Consider the following 24,286-nt stretch of genomic DNA (forward strand, 5'->3'; position numbering starts at 1 on the left):
CGGGAGGTGGAGGGCGTCCCGATGCGCCTGGTCCTCGCAGAGCAAGGCTGCGGTGCGCACAGGAGGCAGGACGGCGCCGCCCGCCGCCCAGACACGCGAGCGTTTGCTGACGGCGCCGCAGCGCCCGTTCCCCTCCTGCTGTCTCGCGGGTCATTTTCGGGGATCCCTCCCCTGAACTGAGGATTCCGACCCCCGCGCCCGCAGCCCCTCCTCCCAGGCCCAGCGCCTCCCTAGGGCCGAGCCAGCCACCCTTCCAGAGTCAGTTCTAGCGCTGTGGCGTCATCCAAGACCAGGTCCCCGTCTTTGCACACGCCTTGCTGCCGGAGGTAAGTGGTGTGTGTGTGGTGTGTGTGTGTGTGAGCTGTGCGGGTGTGAGCTGCGTGTGGGTGTGTGCGCACACAGTAGCCTGCAGACGGGAATCGCCCTCCAGTTTCCAGTTACGGCCATGACTAGTCAGGTGTGGCTTGTTGGTTAAGTGAGGCGGGGGAGAGGAGGGCAGGAATGGAGGAGAGGGGAGGGGAGAGGGGGGAAGGGAGAGTTGCCCTTGGTGGAAACGCATCTCCAGCCTCCCGTCCTTCAAACTGGCTGCTCACTTCTGCACCACTGACCTACGAATGTGATTTTCCAGTTTTGACCAAAGAAAGGAACCTTTTGCCGGACAGCAGGGCACTTGCTTTTCACATTTCAACATGTCGCTCCTTGGGACCGTTGTCACATTAAAAAAAAAAAACGGACTGAGGGGAACCAGTCACTGAACGTCAGAGGATGGTTTCGTGTAGAAGAATGTTTTCAGAGCCCCTAACCTAAAAGGTCTAATCTGAAAGTTGTCACCAAACGTCATAAAGTTCAGAATGTTGTGTGTTCTGGAAACACACGGTGTGCCTATTTTTAAACCTTTGAAAGTGTATCTCCCACGGTCACAGGCTATGGGGAAACATGATGACACCTGACAGAAAAGGCCACGTGCAGGCTCTGGGGAGCCCTCTCAGTGCCCACCCACCGACCCCACGGCCCTGCCCCCTCCTGCTCATCCCTGAAGTGGTGCAGCCCCGGGGCCCACCTGAGGGGCACCGTGTTCATTAAGCGAATGTCTGACGGATTCCAGGTGAGGGGCTTCTGGGCCGAGGGGTGCTTCCTGGAGGAGATCCCGGGCTGCCGCGGGTTCTAAGAAAGCTGGGCAGAGCCACTGGACAGGAGTCCTTGGGGAGCAGGCCTGCTTTGACCTGCCCGCACCCCAGTCTCAGAGAGGGAGCACCCGGGAGAAGTGTGGTCTCAAGGTAGATCCCCGATGGGTTTCACCCTCAGGAGCCACCCCTGTAAAGCCCAGAGCGCGACACACACCGTGTGCTGAACGGTGGTTGTTGTTAAAACACTTCACCAACAGAATGAACACTAAACAGTGCCATGACTTTAAAATTATCCAAGCTAATGGGAGAGAACAGTGATTGATCATTTTTAAGTTAGTTTTTCTGGTTTATAAAATGCGTATTAAAGTACACAAAAATTGGGTCTTGATTTTAGAGACAAAATGTTTTTTTCATTGAAGTTTAGTTGATTTACAGTGTCATGTTAGTTTCTGGTATACAGCAAGGTGATTCCGTCTGCTTGTCCCAAACTCCTAATTTATCCTTCCCCTCTTTGGTAACCGTAAGTTTGTTTTCTATGTCTGTTAGTCTATTTCTGTTTTGTAAATAAGTTCATTTGTATCTTTTTTTAGCTTTCATATATAAATGATATCATATGATGTTTGTCTTTCTCTGTCTGACTTACTTCACTTAATATGAAGATCTCTAGGCCCATCCATGTTGCTGTAAATAGCATTATTTCATTCTTTTTTTATGGCTGAGTAACATATATATACACACATATATGTGTGTGTATGTATATATATACATACACACACATATATACACACACGTACACACACACACACACACACACACACACACACACACACACTACATCTTCTTTATCCATTTATCTGTTGATGGACATTTGGTTGTTTCCATGTCTTAGCTATTGTAAATAGCTGCTGTGAACAGTGGGGTGCATGTGTCTTTTCGAATCAAAAGGTTTACAAATCTTTCCAAATGAGAGTTTTCTCCAGTTATATGCCCAGGATTGGATTGCTGGATCATATGGTAGCTATTTTTAGTTTTTAAGTAATCTCCATAGTGGATGTACCAATTTATATTCCCACCAGCAGTGTAGGAGGGTTCCCTTTTCTCCATACCCTCTCCAGCATTTGTCATGTGTAGACTTTTTAATGACAACCATTCTGACCAGTGTGAGGTGATACCTCATTGTAGTTTTGATTTGCATTTATATAATAACTAGTGGTGTTGAGCATCTTTTCATGTGCCTTTGGCCATCTGTATGAGACAAGATTCTTTTTAGCTAAATGGATTTTTGTTATTGTCATTTGCATGCTTGATATGAGGTCAACCCTCTGTACGGTTTTAGGCGTGCGGTGCAGCCTTGTTGACGGTAGGTACCATGTTATACAGCAGATTTTTAGAGCTCATTCGTGTTGCTTCCTTGAAACTTTGTGTCCCTTGATCAGCTATTTCTCCCTCCCACCAGCCCCTGACAACCACCACTCCACTCTTTGATTCTATGGATTTGACTGCTTTACTAGGCAACCTCACGTGAGTAGAATCCTGCAGTATTTGTCTTTCTGTGACTGGCTGATTTCATTTTGCATCATATCCTCAAGGTTCTGTCATGTTGTTGCAGAGGGCAGGATTTCCTTCCCTTTGAGGGCTAAGTGATGTTCCGCTGGACGGATAGACCGCACTTCGTTGACCCTTCACCTGTTGATGGGCATGGAGATTGTCTGCACAGCTTGGCTATTGTGCATAATTTTTAAACATTTAGATTTGACTTTGGAATGTCTGTTTGTAAGTACCTTTGAGTATATGTACACCTGGTCTGGATCTTTCCTTCCAGTGAAACAGTTCCGCTGGGAAGGTTTAGAAGGACACAGAGAGCGTTCAGGTTTCCCTCTTGCTCATCAGGTCTCCAGTCTTGGCTGGAATGGAGGCCAAGTTCTGCCCTAGCCGAGGGGCTTTCCATCCCATCTGGATTGGTAGTCAAGTGTTTGCATGTCCCAGGGCCGAGGGTGAAGAACCCAAGGCCAGCAAATAAGGTACTTAATGAGGATTAACAAAGGAAAATGGAATTGTTATATCAGTAGTTTATTTGAGACTTTATTATAAATAAACATGTAAGCAAATACAAGCAACTTTGGTACCACAGTCAGTCGTTCTGCCTCCTTGGATAACGAGGACCAGTTGTAAGAGACTCGAGCCTCTGCAGATCTGGGGGGTCTGCGGGGGTCCTGGACCCCATCCCCCGAGGATGCTGAGGGACAGTTGTAGTTCCCTAGGCCTGCCTTTAACAAATCACGACAAGCCAGATGGCTTTAAATAACAGAATGTATTTTAACTGGTTCTCACAGCTTTCTGGAGGCTGGACATCCCAAGACCAAAGTGCCGTCGGGGCCATGCGCGCTCTGCAGGCCCCGGGGGAGGGTCCTCAGCCTCTGCTCGCTGGTTGTCGGCGTCCCTCGGGGCTCCTCGGCTCACAGCCGCGTCCCACCAGTCTTGCCACGTTCTCTCTGGGTGTCTTTGTGCCTTCTCTTCTCATAAGGTCACCAGCCATGTTGGATTGGGCCCACCCTGGTCCACTGTGACCATGTTTTAACCTAACTCAGTACATCTGCGAAGACTGTAGTTCCAAGAGGCTCATATTCTGAGGTTTCAGGTGAACGTGAATTTAGGGGGACACTGTTCAGTACACTTGCAAACTCAAGATCTGGTGACACCTTGGTCCTCCCCTTTGCCTGGGCCCTGAGAGGGGACAACTTTGGGAACTGCCAGTAACCTGTTGCAAAAGCTATTTCCAAAGCCCAGCCCATCCGGTGATAGAAGGAGGCCAGGTGTCCCAGGAGCTCCTGAGAAAAATGCCCTGTCCCCAGGACGCGCTCCCACAGACACACCGCCTCTAACAGCTGCTCCAGGTTTGCCTTTCAAAGCCAGGGACCAGTCAGTGTGTGTGTGTGTCTGTATCTGTGTGCCTGTGCCTGTGTGTCTGTGTCTGTGTCTGTGTGTGTACGCATGGGCATGGTAAGCGGAGGCCTCCGGCGGCTCTGTCCCGGCCCCTAGCCCTGGTCCTCTGGGCAGCAGCCACCCTCAGCGACTTCCATGCTGGGTCCCTGGGCTGTGGGAGCCCCTCCCGCATTATCTCAGGGAGGGTCACTGAGTAGCCAGTCGGCTTTTAAAGGAACATGGATTTCTAAGATGTCTTGCGAACTGTTCCTGGAATTCTACTCCGAGCAGCCCATCCTCTGAAGAGGTGCAGGCAGGGCATAGTCTGCCAAGATCGCATAGGGTGATGCTGACTCCTGGGGCCTCCTCAGACACCCCACCACCACCCTGCCCCGGGCTCAGGCACCTGCTGTCAGGTGGGGTCCAGGGAGACGGCGGGAGCTGCAGGCCCTCCTTGCTGTGGGGCACAGCCTGGGCCCAGAGTGAGCCAGGGAGGCAGGGGGCGATGTCCACACTCAGCAGTGCCAGGCCGGGCACCACTGCCCCTCTGCACACCTGTGTTCTGCCCTTTTCTTGTGAGTCTTTTCCCTGGAAAGACCCAGAAAGTCAGAGAGGGCAATGGGGGGTTACACACCAGCCACAAGCTGTCACCTTCCCTGTTTTCCCGCCAAAGTACCCACCCAGGCAGGTGGGCCCCGCAGGGGCAGATGGAAGCAGCTAACTCCTTTGGCCTTCTCTGATGGCCCAGGGACAGGCAGGCTCACAGGGACATCCTGGGATTTCCACTAAGCTGCCGGGGGAAGCTGACAAGTTTCAACTTGAAAAATAAGATGGACGGGCTTTATTTGTGACCCAGGCTGGAGAAGTGGCTCTTCTCCAGCGCTTTGTCATGGAATTCCCCAGGAACTAATTGGTTGGAAGTCAGAGAACCCAGAAAACAAAGAGAAAGGATTGAGGAAGTGGGGTTGGCCACATATGTCTTGTTCCCAAAGCGCTCATACTAATGAGCTCCCTGGGAGGAAGTCACTCTGGAGACAGGGCTTCCCACAAGCCAAGCAGCAGCTCTGAACCGAGCTCATCTTTGCAGAAGGGACATCCCTGGGGGAGTGGCAGCTGGGAGAGGGCGGCAGCCCAGAACCCAGGGAACTAGCATCCAGCAGAATGTAGCGGGAGCCTGAGGCGGGGCATTCCTCTGGAGAAGAACTGAGTCTCCTGGAGGTGAAGTTTCCTCCTGGCCATCAAACATGAAAACCAGTACCATCCTCACGGAGGGCGTTAAATCTATGTACCTAAAGTCTTTAAATGTTTGTTCCCGGTAATTTCCCTCCTAGGGATTTATCCCAAGGACGTAATCAGAGTGGTGAAAAAGGACCTTTGCCCAAGGTCATTTATCCCAGAGAGCAGGTGGAAACATCCCAGTGCCCACATGAGAGGACACAAATAGATTAAATCCAGATGACGGGGAAAGGTTTCCTAAAATTAAGTCCACGGGAACTTTGTCTCACGGTATAGAGTTAATTGGAAAAGGGCAGATTACAAAACAGGGAAGCAAGATGACCTCAGTTTGGGGGTATGTGTGTCCGTGTGAGAGAGGCTGTGTCTGATTGGGGAAAGAGCGTATAATGTGACTCATAGAGACGGTAACAACACAGTGCAGCTTGGGAGGGGCTGCCGTGCCACAGCCGCTGTCTTGGTCTGCTGGGGCTGCCGGAGCAGAGTGCCACAGACGGGGGTGGGGCGCAGCTTCAACCACACAATTGTGTTTTCCCACAGTCTGGAGGCTGGAGATCCGAGGTCAGGGTGTCCCCAGCGCTGGGTTCTTGTGAGGCCTCCCTCCCCGGCTTGTAGACGGCCGTCTGCTCCCTGTGTCCTCACATGGCCCCCCTCTGTGCGTGTCTGTGTCCTAGCCTCCTCTTCTCCCGCCATGTGGGATTAGGGCCCACCTGCAGCGACCTCATTTCACCTTCTTACCTCTTTAAAGACCCTGTCTCCAAATTTAGTCATGTTCTGAGTCCTAACTGGGGTTGGGACTTCAACACACGAACTGGGGATGAGGGGGACACCACACAGCCCTAGAAAGAGCCCGCCTCCCCCAGCTCAGGTGGCGGTCCGCTTTCCCAGCTGGCCCGCAGCTGCCAGTTTAAGCTGTAGCAGAACTAAAGGGCTGTAATTCACTGTGAAAATTAGTGTTAAGAAACAGCATTGGAGCAAGGCAGTTGCTACAGAAACATCCCGAGATTGAATAAAAACCTGCCTTCAGATGCATCCCACGTTGTCATGGAGGGGAAGGCAAGGCTCGAGGGCAATCCCTGCGAGGCTCCCAGAGCTGCTGCACTCAAGGGCATTGGCAGCCGGTGACACAGGCTTCTCATATTGTCTCTTTTTTTGGAAAATGGACAGTTCTCCTCTGGCCTGATGCCGGTGTTCCTGCAAGATCATTTTTCTTTTTTTCTTCTTTTTAGGGGCCCAGAAATGGAACAAAGAGATGAAGGGCTAAGGGAAGATGAAGAAAAAAATATAGATATTTTTCTTGCATTAACTGGGTCAGCCATCAGGAGAGCAGGAAAAAGAGGAAGACTGTTAGAGAATGTTAAGGAGATGCCTGCAGGATCAGCCTGCTGTGAGCGGTGGGGAAGGAGGGCAGGCCAGGGCAGCCCGGCCCACTTCCCGAGGGCGGGCAAGAGATGTTGGCCAGCCACCCGCAGCAGGCCAGGCTGGGGGAGAGCAAAGCGTGTGTATCAGGCTGCTGTGAAGAATGCTCGCTTCACTTACCTCTGCTCTCCTTGCCTTCATCAGGCTGGGAGGCGAGGTCCATTTTGCAGATAAAGAGACTGAGGCACAGAGAGGCAATGACACACACCCAGATGTCCACAGTTGTGGGTGCTGGAGCCAAAGTCAGAAACCAGGGCCCTCTGGCTCCCGGACCCCCAGTTCTCTCACTCCCCTGTGCTGCCCTCCTTGGTTCAGGAGAGCAGAGAACAGTCAGGAACTGGGGGTTCCAGGAGGTGAGGGCAGAGAAGGGCAGGTAACAAGTGAGTGTTTGCAACTCCAGGTGGCATGCGTCCGAGTGGGATTCCCTCTGCAGGACTCAAGCCCCTTCCTACCCACGCCGCCTGGGGCCACCTCTGTCCCCGGGTGCTGCCCCCACACAGCAGCCTCACGGCTGATGTTTTTGGAAAACCACGGTATGGAGATCAGGGTAGGGAGGCCCCATCCAGCCCCACGAGGTGCTCTGCTTTTCCACACCCCGCCAGGTTCAAGGAAGGCTCTGCGGCTTGCCCGGGAGAAGGGACTGGGGAGGTCTCGTGGTTCTTCCACTCCCCAGAGCTGACTGGAAGGCAAGCAGTGTTTGTAAGCCTTACTCCTGCCCCTAAGCCTCCTGTGCCCCCAGGAAGGATGGCAGGTTGGCCCCCAAATCAGGACAAGCTGCGCTTGAACTTCGGGAACATGAGGCGACGGGTCCGAGAGAGGAATGTTCGTGTACCCCAGGAGTCAGGCTCAGTCCCCTGTCCCGCAGGGGTAAGGAGTCACAGCCCCCCAGGCCCTCCCACAGCCCCGCACAGCCCCTGGCTGCCTGGCTCAGCTCCCACATCCTAGTGCGCCCGCAGCCCCTCATCCCAACCCACAGTTGCCAACGAGAACCATCCTTTCCTTCGCCCTCCTTTCTTTTCAATCCCCAATTTTCAATTAAAACAAATTTTCCCCCAAAACTGGTAACAATAGAGCAGTGAATTTCTGTTGGTGGGTTTGGATGAAGGACTTCCCTAGTTCATAGTTTCCTTCCTTGTGATTTTAAAAAGATAACTGCTTTCTAGTTGTGAAGCCCTGGCGCTATAGAAGGTCACGCACAGCTGGAATGATTTTATGGATCAGGAAGCAGGCTGGACAGGCACCCGCCCAGCTGTGTCCTGTGCCTGGGCGCCTCTCCTACCCATTCATCAGCCTGGAGGGCACCTGGCTGCCACTGGTCGGGTCCTGACTTGGCTCGCTGGAAGGGGACTCTGGTAAGAAAACTGGGGTGCAGTTCAGACAGCGTGGGGCTGGAGTTGCCCAGCTAGCCGACAAAGAAAGAAACCCTGCGCGGAGCACCCGGCTGTCCGCTAGGGGCGCTGGCGAGTCGGAGGCCGTCGGGGGACCCAAGGTAGGAGGTGACTGTATTGCACGATGCAACTGTATACACATTTTCAGGAACGTATTCTATGCACAAAATGCCTCTTTTTTTTTTTTTAGTATTTTTGCGTATATATTCATAAGCAAGTCTGCAGTTTTTCTGCGGGGAATCTTACCGTGATTTTGTGGGCTATCAGATTTGTGTTACCTTAATAGGTTGGAAAACTTCCGTCTAGAATGGTTTGTAGCGCATGAGGGATGCAAAGAGGGAAAATGGAAATATATGAGCATATGTATGAAAGGACCCGTGGCAAATGCATGATGAGTGTGTGCAAAGATACTCTTCCTCAAGGTGACTCAGGGAAGTGCAAATTAAAATAATAACATTTTTTGTACATCATTTTGGCAGAATTTTGAGTCACATCCAATGTGACCATTCACCATTTGACTCAGCAATTCCACCTTGAGGTATATATACTTAAGAGAATTGAAAACACAGATCCATGTAATAATGTGTGCTTGAATGTTCATAGCAGCATCGTTCGTAACAGGCAAAAAGTTAAAGCAACCCAAAAGTTCAAGTGATGAATGGATCAACAAATGTGGAATGTGATTCAGCCATAAAAGGAGTAAAGAGATGATACATGGAACCACATGAATGAATCTTGAAAATGCACCAAGTGAAAGAAGCAGACATACAAGGCCACATGTTGTGTGATTCAGTCTGTGTGAAATGTCCAGTATAGGCAGGTCCATGGAGCCAGAACTGTAAAATAGTGAGTTTTCTGTTAGGTGAATTACGTCTCAATTCCTTAACTGCAAAAAGAAAAGGTGACTAGTGGTAAAATAAAAGTAACTTTACACTCGAGAAACCTGGCAAACAGCCGCTCAGCCGGGGGAGGACGGTTCGCGTCTTCAGTGGTGGCTCGTGTTGCTCACGCGTATTCTTCGTATGACGTGTTGACATGGGGATGTAGCTTGGTGCAGCCACTATGGAAAACAGTAAGGCAGTTCCTTAAAAAACTGAAAGTAGACCTACCCTGTGATCCAGCAATCCCACTCCTGGGCATATGTCCAGAGGGAACTCTAATTGAAAAAGACACATGCCCCCCCCCCCCAGTGTTCATAGCAGCACTATTTGCAACAGCCAAGACATGGAAACAACACAACTGTCCACTGACAGATGACTGGATAAAGAAGTGGTGGTGTGTGTGTGTGTGTGTGTGTATTACATATATACAATGGAATACTACTCAGCCATAAAAAAGAATGAAATAATGCCATTTAAAGCAACATGGATGGCCTATAATGAAAAAGAATATGAGAAGGAATATATATATATATATAGGATATATATATATATATCCTATATATATATATATAGGAATCACTATGCTGTACACCAGAAATTAACTCAACAGTGTAAATCAGCTATACTTCAATAAAAAGAAAGAAAGAAAAAAAATACGATATGTTGAGAATGTTGCTTCACTTCCATGGTCTTCCTCCCACTAAAAATGATAACCTCTGTCTATTCATGAGAAAAACATTAAACAAATTCAAATTAAGGGACTATATGACCAAAACTATACAGGGCGTCAGCAGGGATGTTAGGGCCCCAGACCCCCACGGCCAAAGGGTGCCTCCAGGCCCTAAGTATACAGCTGCAAGTTGAAGATCACAGACATCCCTGTGCCTGCCGTCAAGGCCTTCTCTGACCCTCCTGGGTGGGCGATAGGGGCCTCTGTGCACCCCACACCTGGAGCAGGGAAGGGGCTCCTGTGGTGTGGGTTTGCGGGGCGACCAGTGATGGACTAGCAGGCCAGGGCCATCCGTGTGTGCGAGCAGCAAGCAGTCCTCCCTCTAGGGCGGAGAGAACGAGGCCTGGGGCAGCCTGTTTCTGTGCTTTGAGAAACCCGCCAGCATCAGCCCTCTGCTGTGGACCCTCAGAGCCGCTCCCAGAACTCCTCTCGGGTGGGGGCAAACTGGGACGGCCGTTCGCCTGGCCGCTGGCGCTTAGAGGTTCTGGTGTGCGGTGGGCTTGACATCTGCTTAGCCGGGGCTGTGTCTGAGGTTGCTGTCTCTCCTTCCTCCCAGGAGGGTAGATGGCTCTGTCTGTGCGTGATCTGAGATCATCTTAGCCTTGAAATGCGGCTCCTTCTGGAGGATCTTGAGTGTTTCTCCAGGGCAGGGTGAGACAGGAAACACACATCCACCTGTACAACAGACAACCACGTAGCCTCTAAAAGAGCAGGGCAGTTGCGTAAATTCTGATACGCAGTGATCTCCACAACATTCTGTTAAGTGAAAAGAGCACAGCAATATGATCCTGTTTGTCCGCTGAAAAGTTCTAGAAGGTCAAACCGGAAACTTAACAGTGGTTGCCTGGGGGAAGGTTACTGAGGACCGGGCTATGGAGGAAACGTGCGTACGCTCTTAAACTATTTGAATATTATATTTTTGTGTATTAAATAATATTTCATCTGTAAAATTAAGATTTTTTAAATCTAACCTAACCAAGCTGGGTCCAAAATTAAAATGATACCAACAACCATTTCACCCCAGTTAATGGTACTAGAATGTTCCAAGCAAATACCCTCTAACTCAGCCAGGTTCCAGCCCTGCCTCCCTCTCCTCTAGGTTCCTGGGCCCAGTTCTGGGTCCCAGGGTGGCCCATAGGGACTTTACCTACCATAATTCCATTTGCACCCCCATGTCACCCCAAATAAACACATAATTGAACACAAAACAGCATCTTCTCCACCTGAAGATTCCTCCCCTAGCTCTTTCCCCTACTTTTGGTTTCCGACTGAGCTGTGTTCGAGAGACTCCGGTATCAGTTGTCTGTTGCCGTGTAACAAAGCACCACAGGTTCAGCCATTAAAGCAACAGACGTTCCTTATCTGGTCATAGTCCAGGCCTCACTGGGTCCTCCAAGACTGCAGGGTGTCACAAGGCATAATCCAAGTGTTGGCTGGGCTGCGTTCTCATCCAGAGGCCTAAGTGGGGAAGGACCCGCTTCCCAGCTCGTTCAGGGTGTTGACAGAATTCATCTTCTTTCAGCTGAATAACTGAGGGCATTGCATGTTTCTGGCTGTCAACTGGAGGCCCCCCTCAAGTGCTTGCTTGGCTCCCTGCTAGGTGAACTTCCACAATAAAGCTCCTTATTTTATCAAGCCAGCAAAGAGAATCTCCAGTGTGTGCTAATAGGACAGAGCCTTACACGTTATATCATAATGTAGCCATGGAACTGACACTCCTCACCTTTCCCATATTCTGTGGATTATTAGCAAGTCATAGGTTTCACCCACACTAAACGGGATGGGATTATGTATTACAAGGCACTGACTTGGGGGCCACCCTAGAGTCTGTCTGCCACAGTTCCTACAAGGAGATTTTGGAGCTGCCACTGAAAGGACCCTTGGGGAAGAGTCCTGGGGTGCCACACTGCCTGGATTAGGGGAGCCTTGCAGGGTTTGTGTCCTGGAAGGCTCTCAGATTCACAGTGACTTGACCAGAAAGGCAAAAGTCACGGTAAGATCAAAAGGCTGCACCCAGCCAAAGCTTTTGCCATGGACGATTGTGTGTGGTATTAATGGTGGCCCTGAGTTGTGCAGTGCACACCTGCACAACTGTCCATGGCCGTCCTGAATCATACCTGTGGATGAGAGGCTTTTTCAGAGCATTACCTCACTGAGGATTAAATATCTGGTCTGACTCCAGTTCCACCAACAGACCATATGTCTGTGCAGCTGAGTTTATTTTACACTACACCCTCTTTCCCAGCTATTGCTTGACTTTTGTATTCCTCAAACACATCCAGAAAGCTTGAAATATTTCCTCTGGAACTTTTGACTGTTTTTAACCGAGGGAGTCCAAAACTCACAGCTTCTGGGAGTTTGTTTATTTTCTCACACTGCTGGGGGCAGGGGTCTCTAGAAATGGAGCCTATCAGAGGAAAACTCTGGTCCTTCCAGAGCAGTGATTGTCACGTTTATCACATGACAGCCCACCCTCACAATGCACCTCAGTTGCAGTGTCACAATTACACATTAAGACATTAATATTATGATATAAAACCTCAAGCTATGAAATTAATTCCCAGATATCTCTGGCACAGCTCAAGACTGCTTTACAATTAACAATAAACATCTAAGGTTCACTAACAGAGAAACAATAAAGACCTACTGTATAGCACAGAGAACTATATTCAGTGCCTTATAATGAGCTGTAATAGAAAAGAATCTGAAAAAAAATGTGATGTTTATTACTGAATCGCTTTGCTGTTCACCTGAAACATTGTAAACTGACTACACGTCAATAAAAAATAAGAAAGAGAAAAAGAAACAATAACGTACAAGGTGTAGAATTTCAGGACCGCAGTCCTGTATGTTGTGTCATCCTTCATTCTTATCGTTAATGACGATGCCATCCATGTATTGAGCACTTACCCCGTTTTACGTATTTCTCCCAACGGTCCTCTAGGGCAGATACTATTATAATTCCCAATGCGCAGATGAGAAGATGAAAAACTGCCTTGGAGAGGCTTAGACCCTTGTCCATAGAAGGCTGAGCTGGGACAGTGACGTCTGTCTGACATGGATCCTGGCTCCCCGTGGGACATCACCTGTGAGTTATGAGCGGAAACCCCTCACCTGGACCCATGTGGGCAGGGCCCTGGGTTCCCCCGCATCCCGTGGTGCCTGGTTAACACTGACACACATCTCTCCAACCTGCGTGAACGTCGGCCACCCGAACTCACTCAGTCGCTAACAAGTGGAAAACCAGACAGGATGCCTTTAGTTTTCACAGATAAACAGCGCCTGCTTTGCACTCCCTGGTGCAGTGATTTCTGCCATCTTTGACTTTTTCGTATGTGATGCCAAATGAAGACGGGCTCCATAAAACAGCGAACCAAACCTGGCCTTTAATTTCCCAAGCAAAGTTTCCACTTTACCTTCGCTCACATGGAGTCCTGTTCATGCGGTCACCTTTGACCTGGGACACGGTGCTAATGACCGAGGGCACCGCCCCCACGTGTCCCTGCTCGCAGGTCTCCTCCCCCAGCTTGCACAGTGGGCCCTCTCCTGGGCCTGCAGGCCCATCTAGGCCTTGACCTCCATCCACTGCTGCCTCTCCTTCTGAGGAAGAGTAGGGGACTCCCGGGGAGAGCTCGGAAGTGGAAGAGATCCAGAACCTCAGAGTGATCTCTGAGAGGTGCCTAACAAACGAGGTGAGTCCCATGATGGCCCCAGCTCTGTGTCTGAATGGCTTCCAGGCTGCCGTACAGGAAGGGGGAGCGCTGAAGCAGAGCCTGGCGGACCTTGAGTTGAGGAGACAGAGCTGAGAGTCCTGGGAGGCCAAGGCAGCCAGAGTTGTCAGGACAGAGCACTGAGAGGGGGGAGCACAGAGAGACAGTTCTGGAGATCAGATTCAGAGCACTGATCAGCACTGTGGGGAAGCTCGCCGACACTGAGACAGACAAAGGGATTGGGGGATGGTGCCTGGAGCTCACGTCGACCTGGGAGTCCTGCCGGTTTCCACCAGCCAAACTGAAAAACGTCATTGACTCCTGGGACGCTGGGTAGAGTACACACAGGGCTTAGCTCAGTAACACAAACAGCCCTAAACTGAGCACTGTCCCGGTCCAAACTAACAAGTCTTAAAAGCAAGACCCAGGAGAATCAAACTGTTCCCAAGTGACTTATCTGTATCCCAGAACAAAGCTCAAGCATGTTTATTGGCATACGGAAAATCTGCCACTTGACAAGGTAAAATTCACAAGCAAAAACCACCAGGTATGCAAAGAAACAGGAAAATAGGACCCAGAATGTGGACAAAAAAAAAAAAAACAATTGAAATTGATGGAGAGTTGACGCAGGTGTTAGAATTGGTAGATGGGAATGTTTAGACAGTTATCATAACTGATGCCACTAATCAATCTATCGCCTCTCAGCCCCAAATTCCCCCCCAGTACCTGCTTCGAGCTGATGGAGTAATGCCTTTAAGCCTTTTCCCTGACCTGAGCACAACAAATTCCCAGTAGAGGGCTCTGTAGGGGCATGTCAAGAGGAAGAGCTCTCTTGTGCGCACCTGCTGCACACTCAGTGGGGTGGTAGGTACTCTGTTCCCAGCGTGGATGGAGAACACATGGACCCTCACCAGCCTTGCAGCCCGACCTGGTGATGACTTGCCTATGGTCCTCCTGATACGGACACCACGAGCTGCAGGCCTCCTGCTACACCAGCACCCTGATTCCTCTGCTCACCCATGTACCTGGCCCCTGACTGTGTCTTACCTGCATTTGCCAGCGCCCCAGAGCATTACTGCTAGGCACCCATCCCTGTGTGTGCCTGTGCACCTGGCATTGGTGGCTGGTGGCCTATTCTCAGCCGGAACTCTGGAGGACACCCTTCTGCTAGCCCGGTGACCACAGACCAGTTCTAGCCGGGGTAGAATAGCCAACCTCTCTGCTAATCCAGTGGGCTGCGCCTACAACTTCTCCAGCCAGGTCCAAACCCCGGCGGCAACAGACACTCTGAGCATCCAAATGCTGGTTTCTAACACCACACTCCAATAAAAAGAAGCAAGCCTTTTGGTTAGTCTATCATCGCCTCAACTGTTATCCATCACCTCAGGTGGCAACAACTTGCTGGTGAATATTTTTGACAAACGCCCCCTGCACGGTGGCGGTAGCCCTGGGCAGAGTTCCAAGTCAGGAAAAATACAAATAAGTCTTTTGGGGGAGGGTATTGCTCAATGTAGAGTGTGTGCTTAGCATGCACGAGGTTCTGGGTTCAAGCCCTAGTACCTACATTAAAAATAAATAAATAAACCTAATTACCTCCTTCCCCCTACCAAAAATTTTTTTCTAAAAAGGGGATAAGTCTTTTGAGCTGGTCTTTTGGGGAGGTAGTTACCAGGCAGGTCAAGTAACGGCAATTCTTTGTGAAGGAGTTCTGCTGTTCTCCATGCGGGGAACGTGGTCTGCTATTTTTGTGGAAATCAGTGAAGACCAACCAGACATGAAGAGCAAAGCCCATCTGTTCAGAGCTGCGGTAGCAAGGGAGTCGGCCACCATCACCTGAGTTTGGCAGAGACTCAAAGGCAGGCTGAAGAATGGGAGAGCCTTTGGGGGTCGCACAGGAAAGGCTCCAGGGTGCCCGGATGGGGCCGTGGCCCGCCATGGCCCACGGGACTGGCTAGTATGTTTCACTTTCTCCGGTTGGTCCTAAACTGGACTTGGGGACAAAAATTAGAGAAGCTCTCAGTTATTAATCCAGTCCTGGCCATTTTAGGCAGATTGTTGCAGAAGTAAGTGTTTAGCTTTCTGGATTGTTACTAGAGAAAGCAGCCCTTCTCCCTGCAAGTCTGGCTCACAGCAAGCTGGCTTCCTGGGCTGTGTCTTGCGGACAACGCACCGTGCTTAGTGCCAGAATCTTCCAGATGTCTGTGGACCCTGTAATTTTCTCTCATGTCACTTGCCATATTCTTTTGTATTTTTTTATTTTTTATTATTATCTTTTAAAAACCTCCCACCCCCTGCCTCTGCCATATTCGTTTTTAAAAGGCACAAATAATGTCATTTTTGAAGTGGGCAGGATAGAGGGGTGGGGTGAGTGTAGCCCAGTGGTAGAGTGTGTGCTTAGCATGCACGAGGTTCTGGGTTCAATCCCCAGTACCTCCATTAAAGAATAATAAATAAATAAATATAAATAAACCTAATTGCCCCCCACCACAAAAAAGGAAAAAGAAATTAAAAATTAAAAAAAAATCCCACTGTGGGAGACCATTACAGACCCATCACATTGCAAAAATCACCCAGTCTGTCCCTGTCAGAAGGTTATTGGGAAATGCAAGCTGTTAGGTGCTGCTTGTCGGCGTGGTAGGCTGTGACCACCTGGAAAACTCTTTGGCAATTCTGGCAAAGCTCAAAAGGCATGTTCTCCACCTGCTGGCAGGTTCACTTCTGGGGTCAGGCCTTGCAGAGGCTCCGTGCCTGTCCCCCGGCTGCTGTGCTGGAGCGTTCACTGCAGCTGTTGAAATACCAGGTAAGTGGAAACAACCTACACAACCTACATGTCCAGGAAACTGGATGCACAACTGTGAAATATTCTTACAAAGGAACGGCACAAGCACCTATTACAGTGACTACTATGGCTCTCTATGTCCCAATACGAAGAGATTTCATACACATACTGTTATGTTTAAAAGCCCCGTGGTGGCATGATGAGCGCATGTGTGTGACTATTTGTATCAACAGCTCAGAGTGGAAGCGCTGGGTCACACGGTGAGCGTTTGTGCAGCTTTAGGAGGTATCACCTGTTTTCCGAAGCCGAGGTGCCAGTTTCAGTCCCAGCTGCAGTGCGTGAGGCTTGCAATTGCTCCAAGAGTATTCTCCACCCTTTTCTTTTTTCTTTCTTAGTTGCTTTGAATTGAAGTGCAGTCGATTTACAGTGTTAATTTCTCGTGAGCAGCACAGTGATTCAGTTATATATACACATTCCTTTTCACATTCTTTTTCGTTATAGGCTGCTACGAGGTATTCAATTTTTTATCAAAAGCTTTTTCTGCCTGTGTTGAGATGATCGTTTATTTTTTGTTCTTCAGTTTGTTAATGTGGTGTATCACGTTGATTGATTTGCAGACATTGAAAAGTCCTTGCATGCCTGGGGTAAATCCCACTTGGTCGTGGTGTGTGATCCTTTTAATGCATTGTTGGAGTCGATTTGCTAGTATTTTGCTGAGGATTTGTGCATCTATATTCATAAGTGATATTGGCCTGTCATTTTTTTGGGTGATGTCTTTATCTGGTTTTGGTATAGGGTGATACCCACCCTTTTCATCTGAAGCCTTCTGACCTGTATGAAAGGATGTCCCACTGAGGTGTCCATTTGCCTTTCGCTGGTGACTAGTGAGGAGGCACACCTGTCACGTGCGTCTTGCCTTCCAGATGACTTCTCTTGTGTGGTGCCTGTCCAAGTCTTTGGCTGGTTTTTCCCTTTGGAAATTTCTGCCTTTTCTTTTTTATTTACAGAGTCTATAGGTTCTGGATCTGAATCCTTTGTAGGATACACGTACTGCAAATATCTTCTTCCACTCTATGGCTTGTGTTTTTTTTGGTTTTTTTTACTTTTTATTGAAGTATAATTGAGTTACAATGTTGTGTTAGTTTCCAGTGTACAGCATAGTGATTCAGTCATATGCGTATTCATACATATTCTCCCTCATATGTCATAACAGGTCATTACAAGGTATTGAACATAGTTCCCTGTGCTATACTGTAGGATCTTGTTGTTTATCTGTTCCATGTAATGGTCTGTATCTGCTAATCCCAAACTCCTAATTTATTCCTCCCACCCCTCCTTTGGTAACGTAAGTTTGTTTTCTATGTCTGTGGATCTGTTTTGTTTTGTAAATAACTTCATTTGTGTCATTTTTTTTTAGATTCCACATATAAGTGATATCATATATGTGTCTTTCTCTGAATTCACTTAGTATGATAATCTCTAGGTCCATCCATGTTGCTGCAAATGGCATTCTTCATTCTTTTTAATGGTTGAGTAGTATTCCATCATACATATATTTCATTTTATATATATATATATATACACACATACTTCTTTCTACAATCATCTGTTGATGGACATTTAGGTTGCTTCCCTGTCTTGGCTGTTGTAACCAGTGCTGCTGTGAACATCGGGGTGCATGTGTCTTTTCCAATTTTAGTTTCCTCCAGATACATGCCCAGGAGTGGGATTGCTGGATCATATGGTAACCCTATTTTCAATTTTTTAAGGAATCTCCATAGTTGCTGCACTAAACTACGTTCCCGCCAGCAGTGTAGGAGGGTTCCCTTTTCTCCACACCCTCTCCAGCATTTATCGTTTGTGGACGTTTGAACGATGGTCATTATGACTAGTGCGAGGTGATACCTCATTGTAGTTTTGATTTGCATTTCTTTGATAATTAGTGATGCTGAGCATCTTTTCCTGTGCCTGTTGGCCATCTGTACGTCTTTACTGGAGAAAGGCCTGTTTAGGTCCTCTGTGTGGCATGTTTTTTCACTACCCTAATGCTGTCATTTGATGAAGAGAAAGTCTAAATTTTAATGTAGTCCCAGGTATTCTTTTTGTCCTTGTGGTTAGTGCTTTTTGTGTTCTGTTTAAGAAATCTTTGCCTGGGAAGGGGGCTTCCCTCTCTTACTCCCAAATAAGGAGCCCAGGAGGGAGGATGAGCTGAGCCTGGTCTGGTGTGGGCGAGATGGATTCTCTCAGCAGCACAGTTGAGGACGGTTAATGATCCCGCAGGGCTGTGACGCCCTCCCACGGAGCCATCTTGTCCAGTGCCGCCTCGTGGAAGGACACCCCTCTGGGCGGACCCTGGTAGCGCCTCCACGTGGCCCCCAGATTGGCAGCCCGGTGCCAAGTGGAGCTGGGGGTGGGTGGTGTGCCCCTGGGGCGGAGGTCGGAAGTGCAGTGTATCCAGCCTTGTCTGGCAACCTGTGCTCCTGCTCCTGCTCCTCCCCTCCTCCTCCCCTCCACCTCCCCCATCCTTCCCCCCTCTTCTTCTTCCTCCCCCTCCCCCTCCTGGCCTGTCAGCCTTGGGGTCCCCATGCCCTGACTCTCACCATTCACTTTCACTGAGGTAGCTGGGGTGGGGGCTGCCCCTGCAGTGGACTAGAGGCTGACCTGCCTGCCCTTAGCTGTCCTCTGTCTCCGTGGCTGTGGTCAGGGCGGACCCGTGTGAGTGGAGGCGGGAGATGGGGGAAGCTGTCTCTCTCAGGACTGCGCTGCTCGCACACCCTTAGCATCCCAGACCACCTCCAGAGAAAGGTCTCTCTGAGATGCCCCTATGGAGACCCAGGGCTGTCCTGCAGCCAGCGCCCCTCCTTGTCAGGGGCGCAGGGGTCTCCAGTCCAGCAGTGCCGCAGTCCCCCACTTCAGCCAGGTTCCCATATGGCTTCTACACCTGAAAGGTTAGCAGCTCCCTCCCCTCTCTCAGCACTTGATGGACAGTGTTTTGAAAAATTCCCTAGACTCTCCCTACCACATACAAATCAAAACAGCGCAGGGTTCTAAGAAGTGAAAATATGGGTTTCCACCCCGACCCCATCCCATTGTCCAGAGCGACTGCCAGCAGCTGGTGTATATGTGTGATGAGTCTAATTGTGTTCCCTTCAAATTCATATTGGAGTCCTAACCCCAGAACCTCACCATGTGACCTTCTTTAGAGAGAGAGTCTTTAAGAGTTAATTAAAATCAAATGAGGTCAATGGACTGGTGATGCAGGAAAGTGGATATGGGGCGTGAGGAGGGCCGTGTCCCAGGTCTCGGCCGAGCCCCTGGGACGTGCCCCGCCAAGTGTGGGTCCTTGGCTTTGCGCAGGAAAGAATTCAAGAGCGAGCCACAGTTCAGTGAAGGTAGATTTATTCAGACAGATACTTTGAAAGGCAAGGGAAAGGCCGCGAGATATGGGGTTAGGTGTTCAGATTAAAAGTAGGTACACACTCCATAGACAGAGTGTGGGCTCGGCGGTCTCCAAAGAGGGTGAGAGAGGGGCCGCTGCGAGGCGCCGCGTTGCTAGTTTTTATAGGCTTGGTGGCTTCATATGCTAATAAGTGGAAGGACCAGTCTAAGGGGAAGGGGCTGGGACTCCCAGGAAGTTGGCCATTTCCCACCCTTTGACCTTCTGTGGCCAGCCTCGGGACTGCCCTGGTGCCTGTGGGCGTGTTATTCACCACGTTAATATATCACAATGGGCATGTAATGAAGCTCAAGATCTGCTGGAAGTTAAATCTCCCACCATCCTGAGCCCCAAGGCCTCCTGGGGGTTGAATCTTTCACCATTTTGATGTTAATTGCTGTGGCATTCCTTGAGTGGCTGTGCCCTGCCTCCTTCCTGTCTCAGTGGGACCCAATCCAATGTGACTGGTGTCCTTATAAGAAGGGGACCTTTGGGCCCAGCACGCACAGAGGGAAGATGATGTGAAGACACAGTGTTGGGGAGAAGACGGCGTCTACAGGCCAAGGAGAGAGGGGGGAGCAGATTTTCCCTCACAGCCTCAGAGGGCACCAGCCCTGCCTCCGTCTTAATCTTGGGCTTCCGGAGCCCAGAGCGGACAGGAATGCTTTTCTTTTGTCTGAGCCCCTCCCTTTACAGCTCTTTGTCTCATCAGTGCTAGCAAACTGGTATTTTCTAACAGTTCATAAACTTGCCTCTGTCTAAGCAGACTGTTTTAGACAATGCATTATACTATTCATGCAATTGTGCCACTAATGTTCCTGTTTAATGGTAGACGGTGGACCCTTGTCCCCGCCAGGAGGTGCCCACCTGCTCCTTCCGTGAGCCGCTGCCCCCGCTTGCCCCCAGGTGCCCCAGCGCTGATTTCCTCAGGGCCCTGCAGGCGGACTTTGTGGCTTCCAGGCTGACGCTGTTGAAAACACCTGCCATCCCGTGAGGACTCTGAACGGCTCAGGCCCCGCTGTCCCCACCCCCCCAGCTGGTTCTCAGCCAGGTCCTTCGCTCAATGTGGGCTTTTCCCTGCAGACAGCGTCCTTCTGCTCTTCCGTGATCCACACGTGTACGCTCTGAGGGACAAAGTGAGACACAAGGTTTGTCACTTTCTTTACCAGGTCAGGCCTCTTTGCCAATAAGGTTATTTAAATATTTTACATGTCTTTCTCCCCTCAACACCCCATTGTGAAAAGGGTTTCTTGAGAACTTCACTGGCTGTTGTTAGTATGTAAAATACACCTATTGGTTTTTTTTTAATCCCAGCCACTTTGTTCAGTTTTACAATTTTTCACAGCTTTCATTTCCCTCTTGGGTATTCTAGGGGCAAGGTGATCCCATTGCCTCATTATGTAATGTTGCCTGATACTTCCTTCCCCTTCTTCCTTCCTTCCTTCCTTCCTTCCTTTCTTTCTTTTCTTAGTGGAGGCCCTGGGGAGTGAACCCAGGACCTCGTGCGTGCTAAGCACGCTCTCTGCCCTCCCCTGCTGCCTAATCCTTTCTAATAACCATTTTCAGTTTCTGGCGCATGCCTTATGGAGTTAGCCAGAACTTCCAGAATAATACTTGGTAATAATGATGGTGAGGGTGGATATCTCTGGCTCTTTCTTTATCCTCTGGCATGGGCCTCTCCGTCCCATCTCTGCATCGTAGCCCCCGCCCTATCCCGCCCGGTGCTCCGGCAGGTCTTTGTCCTGGCCTCTCAGGTGGAGGTGGTGTCTGCTTTTCCCTGCAGCATGTGTTCGGGGACTATCATGAGGCAGACTGTATTTTCTTGCAGAAATTCAGAATTTGTTGGACTTAAGTGTACTGTATGCATTGCACAGGGAGAGGCCATTCTACTGCAGCATGGATTTTACCTAAAACAAATACAGTAACTCCAACAGTCACCATCTACTTCAAAGCAATTTTATCTCCTTGAAATTAAGAAATTCTTCTTGAGGGAACTATATTCAATATCTTGTAATAACTTATGGTTAAGAAGAATATGAAAACGAATATATGTATGTTCATGTATGACTGAAGTATTGTGCTGTACACCAGATATTGACACAACATTGTAAACTGACTGTACTTCAATAAAAATATATTAAAAGATAAAGAAAGAAATTCTTGAAATTAGGAAACCTTTTGGAAGCAGGATTTGGATGGCCTGTGTTTTTTAAACAATCTGTTTAGGGAAGACTTACACGTCTGCATACTTTTTCCTCTCATGAGCAGTATCATTAAAATCACTTATCTGACCTGAGACCTGTGCCCCAAGTTAAGGGTCAATCATGTTTAAAAGAGACCTTTGTATTGTTATGAAGACAAAATAAACAATATAAGGGAAAGTTTGAAGGAAAAAAATTAGGAAAATCCACTCAAAATCCTACCATTCTGACAGAAAAATTATATTCTTTTTTGTTCATTTACTTCTAGACTCTGCGGGTATATTTGTTTTTCAGAATTGCAGTCATTGGATTTATACAATTTGAATGTTGATTGTTTCATTTAACTTAATAAGTATGTTCACGGTTCTACTCACTCTGCATAACAATCAAGCTTCATCGCTTCATAATATTCTTGTGCGTAAATGAATGTTAACTTAGTTGACCTTCTCCTAATATTGAGCTTGAGGCTGCTTCCAGACTCTCTAATGAGGGACATATTTGTGCTGGGGCTTTTTTCACTTTTGACTGCGCCGTCAGGCCAATCCCTAGAGTAGAATTACTGGGTCAAAAGATTTGAAGGCTTTTAGGACTTTTCTTGCCCTCCTTAAGGGTTGTGCTGGGTCACCCGATGCCAACGGAGCAAGCAGTGGCCCACGTCCACTCTGAATGGTGGCTCCTCCTCTTTATGGATGGAGCCACAGCATGGCCGTCACCGGAGTTCTCGAGGAGGATGGCAGTCATGAGGGTTTGGAAAGCAGTTCCTGGAATGCTGTTCTTCACCCCAGTCTCTGGTGAGAGAGAGCTGTGGCTGCAGGGGCAGGGGCTCTCCTTAGAGATGGGACTGCCTTGAAGTGCCAGGTGACTGCCTTGGGTGACCCTAGCGTGGGCCCAGGGGCTGCAGCCCAAGACGGGGACCAGTGGACGTCGCCCTGGACTGTTAAAGAGGCTCGGAACGCGAGGTGGCTGCTCCCTGTCACGTTCCTTCCTCGTTCCCTCCAGTGTTTGCATTAACTCTAATGGGCATACATTTTCAGCTATGCGTTTTTTATTTATTTAAGAGAAAACAGTGTTTTGTGGCGTTTTTTCCCCATAGCTTTCACTGAAGTGGACAATGTCAGACACCTAGAGCAACAGAAACTATAGGTACTAGACAAGGCACAAAGCAGCGGTGCTTCGCTGCAAGAGCGACTGGAGCACCCTGAGCCCCTGCGAGTGTGTCGTGCTGAGCCCTGGGCGGACGGCACCTGCCTGGCCCTGCAGGGAGGCCTCCTGGACACCCGGAGCCCGGGCTGCCCTGAAGCCACCAGCTCCCATCCCCAGCACGCGTCCTGAAGGTACGGTACGTTGGCTTCCTACGGGTGCCAAAACCAACGGCAACTTAAAACACATACTGTTCTCTTGAGGTTCTGAAAGTCAGAAACCCAAAATCAGTGGTTTTGTCCAGAGGATTTGGGGGCTATATGGTCTTGCCTTTTTCAGCTTGCAGAGGCCACTGTCCTCCTTGACTTGGGCTGCTTCCTCCAGTCACCCCGAGCTCTGCTTCCACCGTCACATGTGCTGACCCTGACCTGCTGACCCCCTGTGTAAGGGCCTTGTGATTCTGCTGCATGATCCAGGAGGCTCCTTCCAGCCCACTTAGGCTGCTCTAAGAAGCCACCACAGGTTGGGTGGGTTATGAACAACAGAAATGTAGTTCTCACGGCTTTGGAGGCTGAAGTCCAAGGTCAGGATGCCGGCAGATTTGGTATCTGGTGAGGTTCCACTTTCTGATTCCTAGATGGCCAACTTGTCTCTGTGTCCTCATGTGGCAGAAGGGACAAGGGAGCTCTCTGGTCTCTTTTTATAAGGCGCTAATCCCATTCATGACCTGATCACCTCCCAGGAGCCCCACCTCCTGATATCATCTCCTTGGGGGCTAGGATTTCAGCATATGAATTTTAGGGGCACGTACACATTCAGTCTATAGTGCCCCCCATCTAAAAATCCTTAATCATATCTGCAAAGTCCCTGTACCACATAAAGTAACATAGTCACAAGTTCCAGCAATTAGTTCAAGGTCATTTCAGGGGCTGTTATTCAGCCTACCACGTATGGTCACAGATGCGCACACGCACACATACGTCTTTACTATTTATGTCCCCTACCAGAACTAAACAGTGAAAAGGCGTCACTTTTCATCAGCAGCATGGAAACACCTGAAAACATGAACTGAGCTCAGTGACTGATACCAAAGCACATGCAATGCGGAGCAGGAGAGTGTGGCGAAGGCAGACGATTTTAATACGTTTCTGTAAGAAAGTAAAAGCAAAAGCCTCCAAGGCGGGAGGCAGCTTCTCTCCCGTGTGATGTTCACCCAGGGCTCTGCCACTTGGGGGCCTGGTCTGACGGGCGGCCTGGATGGGGAGAATCCCAGAAGGACCGCCTGCGGGGAGGGGCAGCGGGGACCCCGGGGACCTCACT

General features: G+C 49.4%; 1 long non-coding RNA gene across 1 annotated transcript; it reads left to right on the top strand.

Annotated features, from left to right (window-relative positions):
* The first annotated feature begins 931 nt into the window (after nt 1-931).
* LOC140696513 (uncharacterized) lies at nt 932-23,154 on the top strand. The gene is made up of 4 exons (XR_012072971.1): nt 932-1,105; nt 12,645-12,788; nt 16,121-16,210; nt 22,920-23,154. It is a non-coding gene; the product is annotated as an uncharacterized lncRNA (long non-coding RNA).
* Nucleotides 23,155-24,286: the final 1,132 nt, after the last annotated feature.

This window comes from Vicugna pacos, chromosome 5, assembly GCF_048564905.1.
Source record: "Vicugna pacos chromosome 5, VicPac4, whole genome shotgun sequence".
Taxonomy (NCBI): Eukaryota; Metazoa; Chordata; class Mammalia; order Artiodactyla; family Camelidae; genus Vicugna; species Vicugna pacos.